The sequence below is a fragment of the Triticum aestivum genome, chromosome 4B (assembly GCF_018294505.1).
Source record: "Triticum aestivum cultivar Chinese Spring chromosome 4B, IWGSC CS RefSeq v2.1, whole genome shotgun sequence".
Taxonomy (NCBI): Eukaryota; Viridiplantae; Streptophyta; class Magnoliopsida; order Poales; family Poaceae; genus Triticum; species Triticum aestivum.
In genome coordinates this window covers 72,215,454-72,226,884 of record NC_057804.1, presented here as the reverse complement: position 1 = coordinate 72,226,884, position 11,431 = coordinate 72,215,454, and the positions used below count along the sequence as shown (strand labels likewise).

General features: G+C 47.3%; 1 long non-coding RNA gene across 3 annotated transcripts; it reads left to right on the top strand.

Annotated features, from left to right (window-relative positions):
- The first annotated feature begins 6 nt into the window (after positions 1-6).
- Positions 7-3,769, top strand: LOC123094459 (uncharacterized). Of its 3 annotated transcripts, none has more exons than XR_006445839.1 (4): positions 7-330; positions 780-955; positions 1,835-1,955; positions 3,543-3,769. It is a non-coding gene; the product is annotated as an uncharacterized lncRNA (long non-coding RNA). The 3 variants fall into 3 exon arrangements; XR_006445838.1 differs by lacking the exon at positions 7-330 and adding an exon at positions 337-630; XR_006445837.1 differs by lacking the exon at positions 7-330 and having other exon boundaries at positions 337-955.
- Positions 3,770-11,431: the final 7,662 nt, after the last annotated feature.

The following is an 11,431-nucleotide window of genomic DNA, read 5'->3' as shown; positions in this document are numbered from 1 at the left end:
CGAGCGGCAGGGGTGTCCCCGGCGCCGTCGAACCCGGCCATGGCCCCGCCCCCACGCCCCAGCCTCGTGGAATCGAGGCCCCTCCATTCGCGACCTCCTTATCCCTCCACGGCCATGGCCTCGGCCTCCCTTCCCCGACCGCCAAGACGCCGGCCATCGACAGGAAGGCCGGCTACTAACCGTGTGCCGGCCACCGGGCCGATCTAGGGTTCCGGCGAGCTTGCCCGCTCGCCCGCCCGCTCGAGGGGGCCGCGTCAGGGGCTCGCTCCCGGGCCGCGCCCTCCCCTCCCTGCTCCCCTCGGGGAACCCGCCACCCTCCACCCCTCCCCGGTGAGCTCAGTTCAGGACCCCCGCCCCCTACCTTGCTCGCCGCTCCCTGCCAGTTCCGCGGGTTGAGGGGATCCCTTCGCTTCCCTGGCCACAACACAGAGCTCACTTTATGGAGCTCTTTTGGTTTGTTTCTTAATTTGGAAGTGGGGAATACGTACGCGATCCTGAATGCTGCCTGCCGCTTTGTTGCATACATAGATTGTGCCTTTCCGGGGGAGATGCTTAGATTGTTTAGCTTGCTGGTAGGTTGAATCATGGCTTGGAGCTAGCTGCAGGTCAACGGTTGGGAGGCACCAAACGGTGAGTGATCCCGACAGTGATGTGTACCTCCCTTGCTTACTGCGTGGACCCTGTTTATTGTTCAGAGTTGAGAGTTTAATTTGCTCCATACGCATGCATACACTTGGTGATGCTGCTGAATGAATGAATGTGTGTGTGGGTGGGTGCAGGAGGTGTCTGTGCAAGGGCAGGACAAGGTGTACAAGGACGTGATCGACCCCGCCGTCCGCGAGTGGACCTCAAGACTGTTGTGTACCACGCCAATGACGTCCTCGATGACTTCCGCAATGAGGTGTTGCACCACCGTGCAACCCAGATCTGCCGCCGCTGCTCCACTGCTCGCAAGGTTCATCCTACCTTCTCTTCCCATTTCAGCTGGCTTTGTTTGAGAGCTCTGTAAATTCCTATGCACTAAAAATACAATGTATATAAGTGAATACATTTCTTCTTGTAAGAGGGTGTTTGGTTGGACGGTAAACTTGCTACGCAACTGGACCTCGTTACATGCAGTGAAACAAATTGCCACATCACTGGTGAGCTTATTTACATAAGAACACGAGCAGGACTAGATCTATGAATCACAGAGATTAAGTCAGTATATCTCACTTGGGTACAAGTCGCTAGAGGTTGCTACTGACACACACTTAACCCATCCATTTATCTCTCTGCTAATTCTCCATTTGGGTACAAACTGTTATATATCCCATATGTTTAGGTTTATCAGGACCCATATGCATCAAGTTGTCCTATCCGAGGGTAGATTTAAAAAAAATCAGAATAAGAATTCTAAAGGCTTGAACGATCCTTTTCACAAACGGATTGAGATGAAATTGTGTGCTTTATCTGATAGGTTCTCTCCTTTTAATTATTATTATCATTGTATGTTGATTATATGAGGTGTTAGCTCTTCCTGGACCTCACGTCATTTCACCTGTAGCTAATGAAGCTTAGTGGGAAGCATCAATAAATAATTGTTGGCATATTTGATAATTTTAGATAGTTGCTAAGGCAGACATGCTGGTCCTCAGGTCAAAATATATCTTTTCCTGATCTTTGTATAGGTGGTATGACTATAACTGAACCATATGTTCTGTTTTATCATATATAACTGAATCATGAGTTTGTTTCATATTTTAAACCTACATGAAAGGAAGTGTGCTTGTTGACGATGGTTATTGTTGTTGAATCCATATCCTGGTTCAGACTCATATTTTGCTATTCTTAGGTGGCAGGCTTGTACGACATCACGAGCAGGAGGGCCATGAGGGGTTTGCTGCTCTGCTCCTAGGGCGAACAAGAGGTCCTGCCCCGAGCTCAAGCATGTCCACGCCGACCCACCACGGCAGGTAGCATCTCCATCTCCCTCTCATCTTCCTCTGCTCGCTATTGCTGCTCCGAATTATACATGTTGGCAAAGAGATGTCCCTGTTTTCCTCAGTACTATGCACTGCTATATTTATGTGGTTGTCTTTGTGTGCATCTTATTTTGAAACCAAGTGAGACACCTCCATCCCCTACATCTTGACAATCCCTCATGTGTTGCTCTCACTACCTCCTGCCCCTAGATTTCTAATTGCCTTTGTTGCCTGCTCATTTAATTAATTAAAACTACATGTGTGCGTGTAAGTATATCACTTTGGTGTAGTTCATCTTCAAAATATATGGATATACCTATTCCTACAATGTATTAATTTCCTAGGTAGGTCTGTATTAGGCAGTGTTTCTTCTATGAAGAATTGTGCACTAGTGATAATAGTGTGAGATTGTTATTTACCCGTACTTTTTGGTGCTGGTTGGTGTGTGTGCGATCTTAAGTATAGATCGTTTGTCATTCACTACTTATGTGATCAGCATCATTTCTATGTAGATATGCAACTCTTGAGTATATTGTCCTTATATGCCCCTTTCATACCTTTCCCACTGAAATCAAAGCTTCTGTATGCACTTGATATTTGCAATGAGACTTGAGAGAACTTCTGTATGCATTGAAGTTTTCTCTAATATAGATTTCTCAAATCTCTCTCTGAACTTCTCTAATAAAAAATGGTGCTAACTGTTAAAGCTCTTCATGGTGACATGTTTCTTTTACCAATACAATACTATATTAGCACACAAGGACTGTTTGAGTGATAGGTTGTTCATACTATTAGAGAAGTGAACTGATTAAGCTATTTCTTTCCCCAACAAAAAAAAATAAACACGGCAATTGAACAATGTGTATCTCTTCACTTGAAAGCCTATGAAACTTTTTGTAGCAGCAGTGCAGCACACTTTATATATATGTATGAGGCTGGGTAGTTTAACTCTACTTTACTTCCTAACTCATTCATATATATGATGGGAATTGTGCAGGTTCCATGGTGCCAAGTGGCCTCTGGCCATCTTGAACTGGGACTCCAGTAACAAGTAGATGTTGCTGCCACACTCAATATTTTAAGTTGTTTTTTTTTCTTTTTTGAGATGTTAATCACCCAGTTTCCCTGTTAATAACCTGAGAACACTTGCCTCCTCCCCAACCCTCGCCCCAGCCTACCGCTGCCGGCTTGCCTCGTGGCTGTCACCGCAGCAGCTAATTAGATTTTTGGGACTCTGTTTCTATGCTCTCCTCGATAGCATTTTGGATATTGATTGGACATGCTTTATATAAAATGATTTATTTTGTACATTGCTCTGCATAACTTGTATACAGGAAACCATACTTGTCAAATATCGAGTATCACTGCTGAATAATAACGTCTTGTTTTCTATTCACTGAATCACAATTCTTCTCTCTTTTTACCATCAGTCCATCTTACAACCATCAATAAGAAAAACACTCATCTTCATATTAGGCTTATTATTTTCTTGTCTGCAGTATTATAATGTACATATGCTTTTCTGTTCACTGAATCACAATTCTTCACTCTTTTTACCATCAATCCATCTTCTTGCAGTTGCATGTTTTTTTGGCGGTCCAGATGACCAAGCCCAAGGAGGAAGCAGCTTCTCATCACTGAGGACAAGTAACTCTAGCAGGTTGACGCCGTAGATTCTCAATGTACCTTCTATATGCCCATCCAGTTCTGTGATTTGTCTCTTGAAACCCAGAAAACCCCATGCCCATGTGGGAGCTGAACCATAGTTTTTTGCTTGTGGAAAATAATATCCTTGGCTGAATCGACTTGAGGTAGTTTCTTCGAAATTCTTGGAAATGCTTTGGCAGTTTCTTTCGGTGAGAAACTGTTTCATACTGAAGTTTACTGGTACATGTGTGGTTTGCTACTATTGCTTCGTTTGGGTTGGGTTGGTTCCAGTGGGGAGATGTGCACGCACACTAGCAACATGAGCTAGCAGCCATGATTGCCAGCCAGCCCCCACCATGTAAATGTAATAAATGTGTGGCCTATCTAGTGTGCTGCTGATAGAAATATAGATGTGTGGCCTATATAATTTCATGACCTATGAAATGGAAACCTGACCACGGGGATCCACTTATGAAAATTGTTTGACAAATTTTGAAATTTCTGACGTGTGGGTCCAATTGTGATATCAGCATGACAAGTGGGACCAATCTGACTAGTGGGACAAGCACAAAAATAATATGGCTGAAAATAGAAAATTAATAGTAATGGCCCAGAAATTTAAAAGGCAGAATAGTTGGGCCTGGCCCATATAGCTGGCCAAAATTAATAAGAAGAAATATATATATATATATATATATATATATATATATATATATAAAGTCTGAATTGTTAGGCTCGGCCCATGTAGACACCTAATTTGACCGGGCTAATTCTTGTCAACGACCTTTTCATTTGGTCGTAATTTTGCCACGTCAGCTTGCCACGTCGAATCCGACATGGCCTGGGTAGACAGCCAGTGACCAAAGCAGAAGGTTGTAGGATCCACGACCTTTTGTTTTGGTCGTAAACATCTACGACCTTATCCCGAAGAAGGTCGTTAATTTCAGTTTATGACGGCCAGATTTTGACCATCTGTTTTTGGTCAAAAAAAGATCGCAAATGGAAAACAATGACCATTCAGTGACCAATAGTGATGGTCGCAAGTTGACATATTTCTTGTAGTGCTAGGACAGATTTCACCCTCTCCGCCCGAGCTTTTGATGCCTCAAAAAATAACAGTGTGTCATTAGCAAATAGCAAGTGTGATATGCCAGGTCCTCTTCTACTTACTTTGACTGGTGTGATCCCACCCGAAGGCACTCTACTCCTGAGCAAAGCTGATAGTCCATCCGCCACAAACAAAAATAAGAATGGAGAAAGTGGGTCCCCTTGTCGAAGCCCTCGCGTTGGCGCAAACGAATCCAAGAGAGTTCCATTAAATTTAACAGAGTACCTCACCGGCGTGACACATGACATAATCCAGTCCACCCATTGATGAGAAAAACCCAACCTTTGCATCACCTGCCTCTAGAAGACCCAATCAACTCTGTCATAAGCCTTGTAAAGATCAAGTTTGTAGGCACAAAAATTCTTTGTGGGATCCTTTTCCTGTTTAACATAATGAATGCACTTGAAGGCGACAAGTGCATTATCTATAACCATCCTTCTAGGAATGAACGCACTCTGTTCCGGAGATATAATGTTATCTAAGAGTGGCCTCAATCTATTCACCAAACACTTCAAGATAACTTTATAAATCACATTACATAAACATATGGGCCTATAGTCGGTCATCCTGGTGAGATTCAAATATTTTGGTATAAGAACAATAGAGGTTGAGTTCACTCCCTCCGGCATAATGCACGTATGAAAGAAGTCCTTGATAGCGGCCATAACCTCCTCCTTTAGGGTACTCCAGTTACGCTGAAAAAACCGAGCCGGAAAGCCATCCGACCCCGGGGCCTTCAAGGGGCCAATTTGGAACAGTGCATCTGATATCTCCTTGTTAGTAAATGGTGCACAGAGCTTAACATTATCTGCCTCCGTTACTACAGCATCCAGTAGCTCTAACACCGGTGAAGCATCTAATGAAGAATCAGCTGAAAAGATGTTATGGAAATACTCATTAGCTAGTTTCTCCATAGATAAAAAATTAGTATGGACCACAACAATACTATCTGGAAGCTCTCGAATTTTATTTTTCTACGCCCTCCAAACTGCTTTACTCTCGAAGAATTTGGTCTTTTTGTCACCCTCTTTCAGCCACGTGATCCTCGATCTTTGCAACCATAGCATTTCCTCTTGATATAACAACTCATTCATTTTATCCATTACCCTTCTGATGTCATGTCTATCCGCGTTCATATGCATAAGCTCCTCAAGCTGTGAACGTGATTTAGCAAGCTCCCGAGTAACATTGCCGAACTTCCTGCTCCATGTACTCAGTGTAGACATTGTTTTTGAAAGAGCATTACGTAGTTGGTACAGATTCTGGACTGCTCCTACAGCCTCCCACGCCTCCTTGATCACCTCTAGCAGCGCCGCATCTCGCTCCCAGAAGATCTCATACCGCACGGACCTAAGTCTGAAGATCCTCTCACCACTAGAACAACATGATCCTAGCATGGATACGGAACGTGTAGTACAGAGGAAAACACATACCTATTCCTCCAAGCATTCCTGGCTACCGCCCTATCCAAGCGGACTTTCACATTGCCAGCGCCCCCTCTCTTGTTATCATATGTGAACGGCGGTCCAACAAAACCCAGGTCCACTAGACCACAAATCTCCAACGTGTCACTGAAAGCGATCATATGTGCCTCCGCTCGTGGTGTAGCCGATAGGTGTTCAAAGTCCCACATTGCCTCATTGAAATCACCGACTGCCAACCATGGCAGATCATTAGTATTCTTCAGCCTCTGCAACTTCTCCCACATGAGATGCCTATTTTCAACTCGCGGTTCTCCATACACACAAGTAATCCTCCACTGTTCAGCACCTTCATGTACTCTCTCTAGAGCATCAATAAAACGTTCCTCCATGTCCAGAATTTCAACAATGTAAGCCGCATGCCAGAACAAAGCCAAACCTCCAGTCATTCCATTACTATCAACTCCTGCAAAACCCTTCAAACCTAACCTTCCACGTATTCTTCTCATCTTTTCCACCTTTTGCCTAGTCTCACACACAAACACCATATTGGGGGAATGGGACTTACATATAGTCGCTAATTCATGAACTGTCCAGGTATTCCCCCCTCCCAGCAGTTCCATCTTAACACATTCATTGGGCCCGGCGGTCCTCCACGAAGGAGGCTGCCTCAGTTGTCATGACCGTGTCCACATCATTTCCATCGCCATCTTGCTTCCTCCTTTTCACCATAGGCACTCTGCCTGGTGTAGATGTAGAGGGAATCGCCTCGTTTACTTCGGACTCTCCACGAAGGAGGCTGCCTCAGTTGTCATGACCGTGTCCACATCATTTCCATCGCCATCTTGCTTCCTACTTTTCACAATAGGCACTCTGCCTGGTGTAGATGTCCAGGTATTCCCCCCTCCCGGCAGTTCCATCTTAACACATTCATTGGGCCCGGCGGTCCTCCGCGAAGGAGGTTGCCTCAGTTGTCATGACCGTGTCCACATCATTTCCATCGCCATCTTGCTTCCTCCTTTTCACAATAGGCACTCTGCTTGGTGTAGATGTAGAGGGAATCACCTCATTTACTTCGGATCCACTACCTCCTTCTAATAGCAGAACTGTACTCGGGACCTTTCCCGCCAGGTTCGGCACTAGCTGCCCTCTGACGATAACTGCACCATCAGTGCCAATTACTCTTTTGCGGGCTGATTTGCCATCATCTTCTCCCATATTCTTAAAAGGAGGCACCAATAAGACACCCGCCCCTCCCTTTGGTGCAGCAGCTTCATCCCTCACCTCTGGCTGCGATCCTCTATCTCCCCTACCACCCAGACCTTCGCTTCCTCTACCACCCCCTCTACTAACTCCATTTGGGGCGTTACCCCCTCTGCCTGCTGCTGTCCACCCTCTACCTCAACCCCAATCAGCTCCCGCCATAGCAGGCTCATTGCTCCAATGCAACTAGTCCCCCACTCACAATTAGCCGGATCATGGATTCCATCCCCACACTCTTCCACCACATGTCCCAGACATCCGCAAAAGTAACAAAAATCTGGTAGCTTCTCATAGCTGACAGGGTATTTCTTCCTCTCCTTTAGAGTAATTGGCACAAACCTAACCAGAGGCTTCTTGACATTCACAACGACTCTTACCCTTAAGTAACTAGAAGGGTTGATCTTCCCCACATTGACCACCAGCGTAAATGGTGGCTCCCCCATCTTCTTGGCCACTTTTTCCGCTAGATCCTTCTTCCCCGTGAGGACATCTAGCAGCCCTTTGATTCTTGCCCAGAGAGGATACATGTCCAATGCATATTCAACCACATTGGTAAACTCGTCATATTCCACAATGACGACTGGATCTCTACGGAATTGCCATGGTCCTCCTTCCATCACTCGCTTCCAATCCCCCAAGCAATGACATTGAGCTAAGAACAGGTTCGGCCCTTTGACATTGAAGGTCACACCTTGAGCACATGACCACGCGTTCCTCATCGAGTTTAACACCGCCGCATGGCTAAACGGCCTCATTGTATGAACCTTAAATAAGCACAACCACCTCACATCCTTGATTAGTTCTTCCACTTCCCCTGATAGATCGAGGTCCTCCTCCTCCTCCTCACCATGAAGCCTAAGCCCTTCGAAAGCATCCTCCAGCGCTGGATCGGGACCAATTTGATCCCACCCCTCTTCCTCCTCTTCGCCGCTGGCATCGTCATCTTCCTCCCCCCTCTCCTCCGAAGGACCGCCAGCAACAGGATCCCAGTTAGCCTCGATCTCAGTGAGTTCCTCTATCACGTCCGCCTTCTCGCCCCTAAACCCTAGCTCCTTCTGCTCTCCCGGCTTACCACTCCCACCCTCTCGATTTTCCTGGTTCTCCATGCTGCCCCGCGGGCAATCTCTCGAGATCTTAGAACGGACGATCGCCAGCTAGAAGCGGTCGCGCGATCGGTAGGATTGTGGTGGAACTCCGGCGTCACCGTCGGAGGATAAGGTGGACTCTAGGAAACCCTAGAGGAAAAAGTTTGTTTTGCTTTATGAATTGGGAGTGCATTTTACACAGTGTATTAGTAGTATATATATGATTACCCACAAAAGAAAGGTAGTATAAGATAGAGATATATCACCAAGATAGAGACGCCACCGCAGGTCTGCCTTGTCTCTGGTGGCTCTAGGGTCATGGCGGCGCGGTGGATCCTGGCAAGGGCCGGCCGGAGGACTCCGTTGTTACTCGTTCCTTTGAGATTTGTTAGGGTTTGTGTCCTGCTCAGGAAGGTGAGACGGCGGCGGCTCCCTAAAGATGGAATAAATATCATTCCGCCTAGCCCCTGTTCCGGTGGTGCGTCCAACATCGTCGGTGGGCGTGTGGAGGTGTGTCTCCGGCGGATCTGTCTTCGTGGATTTGCTAGGATCTGGCTGTTGTTCGTCTATATTTGTGTGTCTTCGGGTTGGATCCTTTTGATCTATGTTATTCTTCATCGGCTGTGGTTGCTGTTCTGGTGCGCTGGTCCTATTTGGCCTTAGCATGACGACTTCCCGACTGTCTACTATAACAAGTTGTGTCTGACTCCGGCGAGGAAGGGGTGATGACGGCGGTGCGCCTTCGGCTAGCTTCAGTACTTGTAGTCGTCGCTAGATGGTCTGCAGATCGGGATGTAATTTTTATTTTTTCTGGTGTTCGTTGTACTGCCATGGTTGAAGAATAGGAAGTTTTCAAAAAAAAAAGATAGAGAAATGTGACGCACAAAAGAAAATGACGGAGGGATGCATAGTAAGCTTATTATTAGGAGCACAAGAGCCGCATGATTGAAGCAACTTACGGTGTAGAACAACACGCAAACATATGCACCCGCCATCTAAAAAAAACATATGTATCCACCTGATAATATGTAAGTCATAGTATCCATCGTACGTACGAAGTCGTACGCAGAGCAATACCGACCCGATCACGATCAGTCTCAGTCTGCATTGTTTTGCATGCGTAGGCGATCGACTACGAGCAAGCGCCGTAAAGGACAAAGGCGCGCCTGCAGGTATCATATTCCTATCCATGCGCTGCCTGCTTTTTTCACAAATAAAGATGGCCTGACGAGCCGCATCGTACTCCCTTGGCGTGCTTCATCAAAGAGTAAAGTGCTCTCTCTTTCTCTCTCGTACGTACACAAGAATCTTGATGGAGAGGCCGGAATCTCTATTAAAAAATCCTATTCAAAACAAGAAACACTACTCTCATACTGACATTAGGAAAAATGAAGTTAAGACAAGTGAATAACTTATTAGTGCTCCAAATTTATTACCAAGCAAAAGAATATCTTGTTGTGAGAAAAATAAAGTAGAGAGACATACAGAAATTACGTAAATGCACTGGATTTTCTTTTGCACTGGATTTTTTTTTGAAATGGAGGAGGACCCCCGGCCTCTGCATCTGAACGATGCGTACAACTACTTTATTAATTATTCACACAAGACCATACAAAGTCATACAACAGTAAGACTGAAGCCACCGTCTAGGCAACAAAAGTGTCGCTACTCCTATCCAAATGATGAAGGGATGCTGATAGTCTGGGCCTAGTACCAAACAGACCTCACAGCCAAACCTAACATCTAAAACCTGAGGTCCCAACCAGGACGCCTGCCGGGTATGGGTCACCTACCAGTCCGGCGCACTTCTCAACCAGGACGCCTGCCGGGTCTGAGGTCGCCGCAGCCACCTACCACCAATCCATCTTCAGAGCTGTACTGCTGCATCTATCTTGCCTGGTCTAGCTGCCGTCAACGCCACCATTACGCCAGACCGCGTCACCCTCCTGCGCGAGTCCATCTCCGCGCATCGGACGCAGAGTCACCACAGCGCCATGTCGTCGAGACCCGCCGCCATCAATGAGTGAGATGCCGCATCGCTCCACCAAAGAATCCGTCATCTGGTCCTGCATCCAGTCGCTGCTCAGAAAATGATGCCCCCATGAGGGAAAACGACGCCAAAAGCACCGCCATCGTCCGATCCGAAAACTCCGGATCTAGGTTTTCACCCAGAGCAGCGCAAGCAAGTTGCCAGAAGCTGCAGAGGCAATGTCTTCAACAAGATAACGACGTGAAAACATCGCCATGGCCACCATGACCTGAGCCATAGCACGGTTTTCACCGGCAGCCTCGTCTCCCCACTCTACGCCGGGACTGGATGCGAGAATCCACAACCATCTAGCCGACCTCCTCCGGCGAAGAAGATGGCCACCACCTCCACACCCAGGGCCGGAGCCCCCGACGTCCTCGTGTCGCGTGCCTAGTCCAGAGGTCGCTTGCCACGCCGGAACAAAGGATGCGCACGACGGCTCGAGGAACCACCATCCAGATCCGAAAGGGATCCAGATCGGACACCATAGCCGCCGACGTGATCTCTTCGTCGCCGCCGCCAGCATGACAACCCTGGTCGCCACCGGCTTGCGCCACCGCCCTTGAATCGGCCGGAGTAGGTCGCCGCCACCCAGATCCGATCGCCGGCCAAGGAAGATTGCCGCCGCCGCCGCTGTAGCCCGCAGGCTTAGCCTGCGATGCCCTCGGCGGCGGCGGCGGGAGGAGAGGGATGCCCGGCGGGGAGGAGAGGGAGGCCTGACGGGGAGGCCCCGGTGCGGCACGGCGCCGCCGCACGGGGGAGGAGGTCACGACGCCGCAGTTTCAGCTTAGTTTAAAAAATAATCCTATTAGAAATGTCAAATGTATCGGCAATAAAGGCTTAACTTTTGACTGTGAGACCGCCAAGAAGAAATATTTTTGACCGGGAGGAGAGACAGAATCATCTGAGCCAAA